The sequence below is a fragment of the Neltuma alba genome, unplaced genomic scaffold (assembly GCF_004799145.2).
Source record: "Neltuma alba isolate B1F8T4 unplaced genomic scaffold, ASM479914v2 tig00011277_pilon, whole genome shotgun sequence".
NCBI classification, from domain to species: domain Eukaryota; kingdom Viridiplantae; phylum Streptophyta; class Magnoliopsida; order Fabales; family Fabaceae; genus Neltuma; species Neltuma alba.
This window is the reverse complement of record NW_021635987.1, coordinates 1,501,023-1,515,227: the sequence shown is the minus strand read 5'-3', so window position 1 is coordinate 1,515,227 and position 14,205 is coordinate 1,501,023. Positions and strand designations below refer to the sequence as shown.

At 35.5% G+C, this 14,205-nt stretch overlaps 1 pseudogene; it reads left to right on the top strand.

Annotated features, from left to right (window-relative positions):
• Positions 1-5,255: 5,255 nt before the first annotated feature.
• LOC114711136 (putative disease resistance protein At4g11170) overlaps positions 5,256-14,205 on the top strand; it is a 13,641-nt pseudogene continuing 4,691 nt past the window's right edge.

The following is a 14,205-nucleotide window of genomic DNA, read 5'->3' as shown; positions in this document are numbered from 1 at the left end:
TGGTTTATGAAAACTATCAGAGAGAGAGAGATTTATGAAGTTTCTGCTGCCTCTGCAGGAAAGTCAGTGGAGAAAAAGTGAAATGAAACAATGAAGAAATGAGGTGGCTACATTAAGCGCCGTCGACTTGACTCCTTTAAACGAATTATTAACATGCATTAAGATTATGAGTCTCTTCCATTATTGATCAATGATGCAATTGTAAAGAACATAGCTGAGGAGGGGATTCTGGTGAAATTCATGCCCCGTTTCACGGCGACAGGAACCTCTCCTCTCCTGTATGGTCCTCTTATCATCCTCTTCTCCAATCCTCACCCTTCATTTCATTTTAAGGTCATGAAACACTCAATAAAATCTCACTGCCTTTTGTCCCCTTTAAAAATAGCCCCTTTTCGAAAACTCTACGTACCCATGTGAGTGACACAACTTGCCTTGAGTTTTATTTAATATGTGAGAATAATTTTCATTCTAACATGAAACAGTAAAATGTTTTATTTATATGTGTAAATCTCAACATTTTATTGAGTGCTTCGTGACCGTAAGATGAAATGGAGGGTGAGGATTAGAGAAGAGGATGATAAGAGGACTGTAAGGGAGAGGGGAGGTTCCACGCCGCGTTTCACCCACCAAAAATGATTGCCAGCTACATGAAGTACTGTTTGAAGCATTAGGCTCTTCTTTTCTTTCTATGCCTTTTAGTCACGTTGAATAATTAAATAATCGAGGGCCCAAACACAAGCCTGTAATACTTTGCATCAGTCTAGAAGGGTTCTTGATCAAAGAATCCAGTGTGGAAGGTGCATTTTCTTTCATTAGGCGCCGACAATTGACTCCACTCCATTAAAAGAATCAACAGTCAATCAACAAACTATAAGTTAATAATTACGAAAATAAATTAAGATAAAGAATCAAGTGGGGCACTGCTGGTTGGCAGAACCTGCTATTATATACTCCCTCCATTCCCTATTATAAGATTCAATTTTTTTAATAGGTTTGTTTCTTTTTATAATATCTCTTTTAATTTTATCTAAACATTTAATATACTATTACCTATTTTACCCATGATTTAATGTATTTAATACATTCTTTTTATTCATTTATCTTATTATTACTCTCTCACATGTACCTATTTATATATAAAGGTATATTTGAAAAAAATTATATTTATTATATATTAATTACTTTTAATTAGTTTAATTGTTTTTTTAAACCGCATAATTTAATTAAAAGAATCTTATAATAGGTAACGGAGTAGTACAATGAACCTCGCTCAAGTATGATATCTGAGTGCCGTGTGTCGCCATGCCATTTGATGATAGGCATGTTGTTGTAAATAAAGGAACCAATCAAATTGAAGATGAGGTTGCGCATTAAGGGGGCGCTTCTGGCAGTTTGCTTTTTGGGAATATTAATATGATGAGAGTGGGAAATGGGTTGAAACAGATCAATATATTAAGATTTGTTTTGGTTGTTTCTTAGTCCTGCCTTTATATATGTAAAGCTTCCTGTCACAGAGCATTGTTTTGCCCATGCGTACATTGTTTGGTTCCCTCTCCTTGAAAGGTCTACAATAGTGTGCGTGTCTGTTAAACAGGCATGCGCCCAGAAAAAAATACTCGTAGTTGGTTTCATGAAAGTCTATATCAGGGAACGCTGTATGTGATATTCACGGAAGGTATATATTAAATAGGCTTGCATAAAAAATAATGTACAACCTGATTAAGTGATTTGAGTGTTCTAAAAATATTAGTTAAATGAGTTAATATAATATGTTTTTTTTTAAATATTATAAATATCTTTTTTAATTCTCTCATTTTCTGTCTTACATGATTATTATTATTATTATTATTGGAAGAATATTAATAAAGTTAATTTGAAAAAAATTAATAAATATATAAAATAAGTCTTATAAGAAAAACAAATATTAGCTTCCTAATTAAATCTTACATTAAGAATTAATGCACTATTCTTCCGATCTAAATATAAAACATTTATACACAGTATAAAAGGATATTATATCTAGGACCGGAGGAGCATTTATTTTTACCTAACTAAACCCATATCATGAAACGCACCCGGTGACCTTCGCGGAAGGCGCTCGGGTGTGATTCAGGAAATTGCGTCGACTAAATTAACAACGTAGTATAAAAACATGGACATTTTCTCAAATTTCTTCACAGAGAAGGGGCTTTTTTTTAATGCATATCAATAAAAAGGGGCATTTTAGCAGACAGGTGGATTTGGAAAGGAGAGAGTAGTGGTTTATACTCGGTGAGAAGTGGTTACAAATTACTGCGATGAGAGAAACTCGGTGTGAAGGACAAGATTTGGGATATCATTTGGAAATAGAAAGGACCAGAGAAAATTCGTCTCTTTTTCTGGTTGGTGGCCCAGGATCGTTTACACGCCGGTGACCTGAGGAGTAGGCGCTGGGGGCCGAGTGGTCTGTGTGATGTCTGTCGTGAAAAGGAAACAACTCGACATGTCCTGAGAAATTGCAGTTTTGCTAAGGAGGTCTAGTTTTGTTTAGGATTCACAGATCAAGATTTTAATTTTTCCCTTTCCAACCAGATCTCAGATGAAAGGAAAATTATTCAGGTTTGGCTTCAAGGAAATCTAAATGATGTGAAACTAGCAAGACGCTTACCTCGAGGCTTGATTTTTGGCGTGACTTGCTGGGTTTTGTGGAAACAGAGAAACGCTAGATTGTTTCGTTCTGACCTCTCTGATGCTAGATTTGTGCTGAGAGAATTCAGTGTTTTGCTGTAGAAATTAACCAAGTTCAGCAGAGGAAGGTTTTAAATGATTGCAAGAATGAAAAATCACAGAATGTAGTTGTGCACCGTTGGCAAAAGCCGGCGAAAGGGTGGGTGAAGATCAACTCTAATGGTGTTTGTAGAGGAAATCCTGGTCCTTCTGGCTGTGGAGGGATTTTCCGAGATGACATGGGCAGATGGATCTATGGCTTTGCAGAGCAAGTTGGCTCGTGTGGTGTTTTTGAAGTGGAGGCGTGGGGAGTTAAACGGAGTCTTGAAATAGCTTGGGAGATGGGAGTGAAACAAGTGGAATTTGAGATTGATTCTGAGGATTTGGCAAGGAAAATAAAAGGGAAAGATAACGAGAACGGCTTTTCTGCTCTGCTTGGATTGAGTGAAAATGGGAGAGGAAGGAAAAGTGGGATAGAAAATGGGAGAGGAATGGACTTTTCCCTTGCTTGAATGAAAAAGAAAATAGGAGAGAAAAGAAAAGTGGGGAGAAAAATATGGTGGGTCCCATACTCCATTTTTCTCTCAAAATTTCTCTCCACAAGTGGAGAGATTTTCACCGCTTCGGTTCATTTCCACATTGCCCCTCCCGCCAAGCTCGCATCGTTCGTCTTCTCTCCCGCGCCAAAAAGCTCTCACCGTCGCTGCTCCAGTAATCACATTCATCCAGTCGGCTGCATCTTCCCCCCCCCCCCACTTTTTTTTTAAAACTCTCAGGGGTAATTTCTCATGTTATTATGATCTTTAATTTTATTTGATTTTTATCATTTTATTAAAATATTACATAATGTATAAGTTATTTATTTCCTTTTATTTTAATTAAGTTCAAAAATTATTTCCTTTTTATTTTTACATAGAAAAATAATTTTTTGCTAAATTATTTAGTTTCTTGCCAATTAATTATAATAAGGGCATTTTAGTCATTCTGATATTTATACATTTTCTTTCCTTCCTGTTTTCTCTCACTCATCCAAGCAGAAAGAGTGATAATATTTTCCTTTCAGTTTTCTCTTCTCTTCATTTTCTTTCCTCTCATTTTCTTTCCTCCCAACTTTTCTTCTCATCCAAGCGGGAGGTTCGAGTAGCCTGTTGCAGAGCATTTCGAAGCTTCTTGCAAAGAACCGGAGGGTGAGAGTGAATGTAGTGAGGAGAATGGTGAATGTATGAGCAAAACTTAACTTTATCAAACAAAGGGTTGGAGACACGTGGAGAATGTTGATCCTCATATTGTGTGCACAGTGGAAAGGGATAGAGTTGACTGTAATGAATCTGAAGACTTTGGAACTGTTCGCATGTGAGATGGTATACAATAACTTTTTGCTTAAAATATTAGTTTCCCCCCCCCCCCCGCCAAAATATTTTGCTTTAATATTTTCTATCTAAATAATCAGCCCTCCGGCCGATTAAAAAAACTATCTAATTAACGAACTTTATTTAGGACAGTTTTAAAATTTTGAAAGCATTAAATAATTTTAGTTAAATGCTTTATCTTATGGAAGGCTGTTAATAAATCCTTATCATGAAGACAAGATGGAGTATAATTTACATGTTATGTCTGTATTCGCTAATTCAGTGATCTGAGATTTTTTTTTTTTCAAAATAAAAATTACATGTGGGCTTATAGGCTGGCCTTAAGCCTATGTGTCTCAACCTTCGTCCATGGAGCTTCATATAGGAAACAGAGCTAAACAGACTTGAGACTCTCCTCTTATGTATAAACAGACCTGCGATCGGTGTTCATGTTGGTTGAAGTCATGCGGCTTCTTATATTCCTTTCAAATTATATTTTATTTTCATTTTTTCTTTTGCCAGGAAGAGGAAGGAACAAGAAAAAGGGTATCAAGCCACATTAATGTAGAGCCACTTCTGCCTTCGTCGCCACTACTATTATCACCTCCCGCCACTGCGACAACCGCCATTTGGAGAGACAATAAACTATAGAAAAAATATTGAGAAATGTGACATATAAATAGCGATGAAGGGATTAATAATTTTACCTACCCATGTGGGACCAATTTTTTGGGTGGGATAGGTTGAGAAGGATGTATCATTAGGTAATTTTTTTTTAAAAAAAAAGGGAATTGTGGGTGACATTTACTATATCTGACGTTAATTTGATTGACGTGTTGGATCTCACTCACCTTTAAAGCTTTAAATGGCTAAAATTAAGAGACAAAAGTGAAAGACGAGTTGAAATCGCCTATATTTAAAATCCCTTGTCTGTGAATTCCTCATCTCAGAAGCTTATCTCAAAATCTGGTTCCCACCTCACGTTTACTTTTCATCTCCAAATAGGCATACGTCTTCAATTTGGCTCCCCCACAAGTATTGTGACTTCAATGTTATATGCATTTAGATAAATGTAAAGCCGTAAGGGTCTTATATTTAGGAGCGGAGGAGTATAATTTGACAAGAATATAAGAAGCCGCGTGACTTCAACCAACATGATTACATGAACACTGATCGCAGGTCGCTTCATCTGTCCAGTGGATGAATGAAGCTGTCCTTAGCGAAGTGGTGCGGACCGTTGTCTCAAATGAGGACTCCGTGTACCAAAGTGGAGAATTTTGTGTGGCCCCTGTGAAGTTTTCTCTGGTTTGCACTGTCATCGTCGCAGTTTCCCTTGCTGCTGAACGTTTCTTCATCATGACGGCAAGTTCCTCAAGATCAGAGGCATCAGAAGTCACTCCATGAAGTTTTTCAGAAAATCAAACAAGGTTTTTTTAGCTATCTGCTCTATTTTTTTTTTAAATAATAAAATATAATTTACGTTTTTATATATAATTCTCTCTGTCTTCTCTCCTTAGTTCTGTTATTAGGTGTTTTTTAACTTATAGTTTGTTGATTGACTGTTGATTCTTTTAATGGACTCGAGTCAGTGGTCGGCGCCTAATGAAAGAAAATGCACCTTCCGCACTGGATCCTTTGATCAAGAACCCTTCTAGACTGATGCAAAGTATTACAGGCTTGTGTTTGGGCCCTCGATTATTTAATTATTCAACGTGACTAAAAGGCATAGAAAGAAAAGAAGAGCCTAATGCTTCAAACAGGACTTCATGTAGCTGGCAATCATTTATGGTGGGTGAAACGCGGCGTGGAACCTCTCCTCTCCCTTACAGTCCTCTTATCATCCTCTTCTCTAATCCTCACCCTCCATTTCATCTTACGGTCACGAAGCACTCAAATAAAATGTTGAGATTTACACATATAAATAAAACATTTTACTGTTTCATGTTAGAATGAAAATTATTCTCACATATTAAATAAAACTCAAGGCAAGTTGTGTTACTCACATGGGTACGTAGAGTTTTCGAAAAGGGGCTATTTTTAAAGGGGAAAAAAGGCAGTGAGATTTTATTGAGTGTTTCATGACCTTAAAATGAAATGAAGGGTGAGGATTGGAGAAGAGGATGATAAGAGGACCATACAGGAGAGGAGAGGTTCCTGTCGCCGTGAAACGGGGCATGAATTTCACCAGAATCCCCTCCTCAGCTATGTTCTTTACAATTGCATCATTGATCAATAATGGAAGAGACTCATAATCTTAATACATGTTAATAATTCGTTTAAAGGAGTCAAGTCGACGGCGCTTAATGTAGCCACCTCATTTCTTCATTGTTTCATTTCACTCTTTTTCCATTGACTTTCCTGCAGAGGCAGCAAAAACTTCATAAATCTCTCTCTCTCTGATATTTTTCATAAACCAGATTCTCCGTCTCTCTTTGATGGCCAACCCAGCAATTGACAGGTAACTTTCCGCTCCATATAGCTGCTCATTTTTTGTTTGGTTTAATTTGATTGATGCGGTGATGCTAGTTGCTCCGCTTCCAACGGATTCTTCTTCTTCTTCTTCTTCTTCTGAAAGAAACCATTGATCGTTCCAACTCCAATCTTTTTGAAGCCTATACCGACGCAAGATTCAAGCCAATAATGTCGAACAATGTCCTCCCACACAAAACAAAACTGGGAAGGAGATTGAATGGAAATGATTCAAATTAAAATAACCAAAAAAAAAAAAACTTACTTTCAACAAGTAAATAACTTATCTTCACTTTCTCATGTTTCAACTTCTCATGATCAGAAACAAAATGCTTCAGTGATTCGAAAATTAAATTTGCTAAAGTGACTGATCTTTTCTTTTTTTAAATATTCTTTTGATATATGTTATGAGTCTCACATCAAAAAATCCTATAAGTATTGTGTGGTTTATGATTTTTGGGATTGGGTTCTCTCTTTAAGTTTATACTCATCACATTGACTCTTTCTTTAAGGGTTTGATGCTTATCACATTGGTTACATTGGGAAATCTTATGAGTGATTTTCTTTTCTTTTTGCCCTTGGGGCATGCGTTTGCATGTTATTCGGCTCCAATTTAGACTTAATTCATAGGTATCAAGGTGTAAGTCGGATTCCTATTATAAGTCACTTATATTACTAGAAGAAAAGTCTGGTCTCAAACATCTAGAGGTTATTAATGACCATTTTCCAATATTACTTATATTTAATTTTGTTGGAAAGAGAAAAACGTAGGAGACAATGCTAAGAATGATCTATAAATAGAGAGAAAGAGAACCATATTTTAATAAGGACAAATTTAAATAATTTTATCAATTTAAAACATGTTAAATGTTATCCCTTAGTGCTAGTATATAAGAATAAGTTGTAAGTAATTTATAACAGGGACCGTATGTTGGGTTTGGGTAGTTGGCTCTATATGCGTGTCACATAAACAGGCGCTAACAATTAGCATTGCCCCACTTACACGTTAATTTATTTTTGTAATAATTACCTTAAAGGCCGGATGTGTCTATCACAGAATCCCTTGATTGAGAGAAGCATGAGGAGGAGAAGAGACGACCTCAGCGTAGGCTCCCAGATGGGTTGTTGCTCTCGTCTGCTCTGTCATAAGACTCATGATTCAGTAATTAACTTTAATTATTAGTATTATTATTTGGAATTCGATTATTAACTTTAAGTTTAGTTTGATATCTTAATGCTTGTTAATCATTCAGTAACCCTTTGTTTCGTTTCGTTCACACTTTCTTCTCCCGCAGAAGCAGCAAAAGCCTCACAAATCTCCCTCTCTTTTCTCTGATCTTCGTCATAAACCCGAATTATCATCTCTGTTTCGCCAACCCAGCAATTCACAGTCACAGGTAACTTTCTGGTCTATCTACACCTTTTTTCGTTTTTGATTTGATTGGTCATGATGCTGGTTGCTGCAGTTTAACGGAATCTTCTTCTTCTTCAGAAAGAAGCCATTGATGGTTCCAACACCCCAACATCTTTGGAGCCCATACCCATGGACGATTCGAGGGATCCAATATCTTTGAAGGCCATACCCACAGACGATTCCAGGGATCTGGTGAATAAGCTTTTGAGCCAGCAGGGTACCCATTAATCTTGTCATTTTTCTGATCCTTTTTTCTGCCGCTAATTCTTTCACTTTCAATGTGAAGATATTTTATATCACATACCACTCTGGTTCAAAATGTAAGTCAGTTGTAGGGAGAAGTTTTGGTTCTAAATATAAGTGACTCTTAGTATATTTAATGATTATTTTCTAATTTTATCCTTATTTAATTTTCATCTGGAAGGAGGAAAAAAAAGCAGTGGAATATGTTAAAATCATTTGTGAATGTAAGGGCGAAAGAAAACTCTAATAAGGATAAAATTGAAAAACTTTGTTGATTTAATGCATTTCTTGGTATATAATAATGTGTTACAAGTGACTTATATTTAGAATTAGGGTGGTACTCAAAAAATAAAAGAGGTGTATTAAAGAGAAATGAGACTCTGTTTATCAGCACAAAACAAATTAATTCCCACCAGGAAATAACGTCCTTTGTCTTTATTTGGAATTTCTAGTATTTATGGAACAATTCACAGTATTAAAAGTCCCTCAAGTCTTATATTTTCTCCTATATATTCTTATTCCTATGATCAAAACCGATTTTGAAGCCAAAATCCAAGCTTCCCGCTACCTTCAACTGCAAAGTTATATTTTGTGATTAAATTGAAAAGCTTTTGAATTTTTAAAAAGTTAAATAATTATAAAGAAAAACAAAAACAAAAAAGCAAAAATATGATCTGTATTATTTTTAAGGGCATGGGGGCCAATGAATTATCTTTTGATTCTTGAATATATTTACAATTTTATGGTCATTCACAACAAATATTAACCTGTACAGATCCTTTCATGTGTTTTTTTAATTTAAAGTGCGTGTAGGCAAAGGATGCGAGGTGTTCTTGAGTTGTGATTGTAGCGAAGGCACTCGTGAAGAGAAGTTTCTTTCCCGTCTCTATTTATCTCTGAAAAAAGCTGGAATTTCCGTACTCAAAGGTGATATCTCAAGTGAGCTATTCCATAGCCCTACTGAAGGTTCTGAAATTTCAATCATCGTCTTCTCTAAACAATATCTTGAGTCAGAAATTTGCCTAGAGGAACTCACAAAAATCATGGACTTTCACAGAGCACAACAACATGATCATGTAGTTCTTCCCATATTTTATGATGTGCATCCGTCTAAATTTCGTAGTCAAGATATTAGTTCATCCCATAGAATTTTACCCGCTGCCCGTAAAGTGTTAAGGTGGAGCACAGCTATGAGGGAAGCTGGAGGCAATTATGGGTTTGTTGTACCTCATCTCGATTTCAAGTAATTTATTTATCTCTTTCCATTTTACTAATTCTTTCTGTGTGAGAGAGAATACAATTTCTTGTTGCAATTAGCTAGCTCTAATATTTAATATAAGAGGTAGTTTAACCTTCAATTTGATCATAAATATAAAATCCCAATTTACCTTGTTTCTCATATTTATTCATTTTTTTAAGGTAGTTCTTATAGCAGTTGTACATATTAAAAATTGTATCAAATGGTAGTTCTAGTTAATATATATGATTAATAAGAGTATTTTAAGGAAGGCAATACTTATTTATTACAAATAACTAACTTAACTAATATCCTTAATCTCCTTGAATTAGTTAACTAACTCTTATATTAAAAATTGGAGATATTATAATCATTATTAGCTATTAAAAGATAAGTGTGACGATGTTGATTCTTAAAATTAATTGTTGGGTGGACTGTTTTGCTCACTAGGAACTGATGTTTTGTAGTCGAACATCAACATAGCAACGGCAGCAACGTTAACTACTGTTATACAAAGCGTGCTTTTTCAGGCTATAGTCATATAAAATTGTTTTCTCTCCTCATATCTGTTTTTAAGTCAGAACTTATTATGTTTTTAATCAGCGCTCCCTTTTCTGCTATTATATCTTTCTTTACAATTCACAGGTGGGACGGAAGTATGTTTATTCAGAATATTGTCAAGCGTGTTCGTCAGATATTGGACAGGAAAGATTCCAAAGATGGCCTAGTTGGATGGAGGTCACAAGTGCAAGAAGTGATTAAAATGCTTCAAAAGCATCAATCAGAAGATGTTCTCTGGATAGGGATATGGGGAATTGGGGGTATAGGCAAAACAACTATTGCCAGACTCATTTTTGAGCACATTCAATACGAATTCGAGCATGCATGTTTTCTTTCAAATGTCAGGGAAGCTTGGGAGACGGGAGGCGAATATAGTTTAATAAGAAAACTTGTTTCGGCAATGCGTTACCCAACAGAGATAATAGTAGATGAGAAGGACAGAGAACAATATCTGGAAAGAGCTTCCACTGATAAGGTACTTCTTGTGGTTGATGATGTGAATGACGTGCAGCAGCTACGTGCTTTATGTGGAAATGGTCATGGTCAAGGGAGCATAATAATCATTACCACAAGAGATTCACATATACTTCAAGCTTTTCATCGAGTGGACGATGTGTATAGCGTAAAACACTTGAGCGATCATGAGTCTCTTGAACTTCTCAGTAGAACAACATTTAATCAAGCAAGTCCTGAAGCAGAATTCATTGAACTTTGCAGAAGATTGGTTGCTTATACTGAGGGGCTACCGCTAGCTCTTAAGGTCGTTGGCTCTATTATATATGGACGGTCACCGATAGAATGGGAGTCAGCATTGATAAAACTAAGCACAGATCTCCCTCCTGATATATACAACACATTAAAGCTTAGCTTTGACTCTTTAGATGATAATGAAAAAGAAATATTTCTCAATATAGTTTTATTTTACATTGGGGAGGACATGGATGTTGTGATCCAGAAGTTGGATAGCCGTGGATGTAATGCTAGCATCGGGATAAGAGCCCTGGTGAATCAAAGCCTTGTAACAATTGACGACAACAACCAACTTAGAGTGCATAATCTGTTGCAGCTCATGGGAAGGCAAATAACACGTGAAACTTCACAAAACGACATTCTAAATAAAGGTATGTTTATGGTTTTGGAAGGATGCATATGTGTGGCTTATGTATTATCAAACATGCATCTAGCAGTGATAATAAATACTATTATCCATAATATTTCTGACATTGTTTTATAATATTCAATTATAAGAATGTCTACGACATATTAATTTAAATAGGAGTTTAATTTATTGATACTATGTATTTTTAAAATATAACATTCAGGTCACAGGTATGAAGTGTTTTTAAGTTTCAGAGGTGACGACACTCGAGCAACTTTTACTTCACATCTTTATACAGCTCTATGTAATGCTGGCATTACTGTTTTCAAAGATGATGTTGAGCTTCCTAGAGGAAATCGTATCGACAGAGAACTATTGCAGGCAATTGGAAGTTCAAAAATTGCAATCATCGTCTTCTCTCGAGAATACGCTGCATCTAAATGGTGTTTGGAGGAATTGTCAATAATCATGGAGCTTCATAAATCAAATTATCAAGTGGTTCTACCTGTGTTTTATGGCGTGGATCCATCAGAAATTCGTCACCAAACTTCTAGTTTTGGAAAAGCATTCAAAGATCTTATAAATAGAATTTTACCACCAAAACGTCAAGTTTCCAGGTGGAGAACAGCCCTTCTTGAGGCTGGAGGCATTGCAGGGATCGTTGTACTTGGTTCAAGGTAATTTGTTACTCTTAATATCTATGGGATATAAGTGCTATCATTAATTTTGCTTCATACAGAGTAATTTTTGTATTTTTGACTTCTGAATTTTTTATATATTGCGTGAGAAAGAACTTCTTATTGCAAAATAAAGCTTTTTTTAAAAATTAAAATCATAAGAAGGTCCATGCATTGCATGAAGTCTAAAAAAAACCAATAACCATCCCAATACGAAATGGCTTCCATCCAATTTTACATGTGTGTATATGTGTGTGTATATAAAAGGATGGGATCAAGATCTTGGTCAAGAATAAAGAAAAATATCTGAAGAATATTTGAAGATTTGAGGAACAAGAAGTGATTTTGTTTTCTTTGATTTATTTGATGGAAACTATTTGATAAATGTGATCTTTTTTTTGCCAACTAATAAATGTGATCTTTTCCAGATTATAATTATATGAAAATCAGTTGTATTGAGATTTGTATTAATTACTTAGGGGTAGGTTTAAGGCTCTATAAAACACGCCCAAAAATCTCTTCTTTGTATGCCTTATCATTGCCTTCTCTCTATAAATGCGTCCTAAAATATCTTCTTTGTATGCCTTATCACTGCCTTCTCTCATGTCTCTTCCTACTTCTCCCTAATTCTCTTCTCTCTTTTCCTTCTTCATTCTAAATCATATAAATAAGTGTGACATTTATTCATACAAATTATAGACTTCATAACTAATCGAATGTTTATTTTAATATATTTTTTTCCTGCGTCGCTGCTACTAACTAGGTCCCGTTGCTTTCATCTATAGTTTATTCACAGTATCTCCTCTTCTCCAAACACATGTAGCCTTCAATATATATACATATATGCACACACACACACACACATATATCCAATGCTCATTTCCTATTACGCTTATATGATTTGTAGGGACGAAAGTGAAAATGTGAAAACTATTATTGAAAATGTTTGTGATATATTGGACAAGAAAGATTTGTTTGTCGCTGAGCACCCAGTAGGAGTGGATAATCGTGTGCAAGAAGTGATCAAAATGCTCCAAAACCATCCATCTGAAGATGTTGTCATGGTAGGGATATGGGGAATGGGGGGCCTAGGCAAAACAACTATTGCCAAAGCCATTTATAATGAAATTGGTTGCACATTTGAGAGTAGAAGTTACCTTTCAAAGATCAGAGAAGTTTGGAGTCGAGGTAAGAACCAAGTGAGCTTGCAAAACCAACTTCTTTCTGAAATTTGTAAGACAACAAAAATAAAGATAAATAGCATTGAATCCGGAATAATCATATTAAGGGATAGACTTCGCCATAAAAAGGCACTAGTTGTGCTTGATGATGTGGATGAGTTGGTCCAATTAAATGCTTTAGTTGGAAGTCGTGACTGGTTTAAGCCAGGAAGTATAATAATCATCACAACTAGAAATCAACGTCTACTCCTTCAAGTGAACTGTGGTGTTTATCTAATGAAGAATTTGGATGACAGGGAATCTATTGAGCTTTTTAGTTGGCATGCATTTAAACAAGAAAGTCCTAAAGAAGATTTTATTGAACTTTCGAGAGATATAGTTGCATACTCTAGGGGACTTCCATTAGCTCTTGAAGTCATTGGTTCCTCTTTATTTGATAGAGATGCTGAGGAATGGAAGATTGTATTGGAGAAACTTAAAAAAATTCCCAATGACAAGATACAAAAGAAGCTTAAAATAAGCTTTGATAGTTTAAGTGATGACTTGGAGAAAGAAATATTCCTTGATATATATTGCTTCTTTATTGGGATGGACAAAAATGAAGTGGCGCAGATATTAAATGGCTGTGAACTATTTGCTGACATCGGAATCAAAACCCTTATTGAGCGAAGCCTTATAGCCATTGATGAGAAAAACAAACTTGTTATGCATGATTTGTTGCGGGACATGGGAAGAGAAATAATTCGTGAACAATCTCCAAAGGAGCTTGGGAGGAGAAGTAGGTTGTGGTTTCATGAGGATGCACTTGCTGTATTATTCGAACACAAGGTAGGCTATACTATTTTCTATTACGTGTATTGCAAAAAGCACAAATGAGCATTACTTGATTGATCATATAAACCATTTGATTTTGTCTCTCTTATTGTATGAATTTTAAAACTCATTTTGTGTAACACAAGAACACTTAATTTCAATGTGTTTCTTTTTTGGTAGGGAACATAGGCTATTGAAGGACTATCTTTGACGTTGTCAGAAGGTGACAAAATGCATTTTCAGACGGAACATTTTGGGTTTATGAACAGACTCAGATTGCTTCATCTGGAAAATGTACAACTAAGGGGAGACTACAAATACATAAGTAGAAATTTGAGATGGCTTTGCTGGCATGGTTTTCCCATAAAATACATTCCTAGTAACTTTTATCAACGGAAATTAGTTGCTATTGACTTAAAATACAGTAACCTCAAACAAGTGTGGAAGGAACCCCAG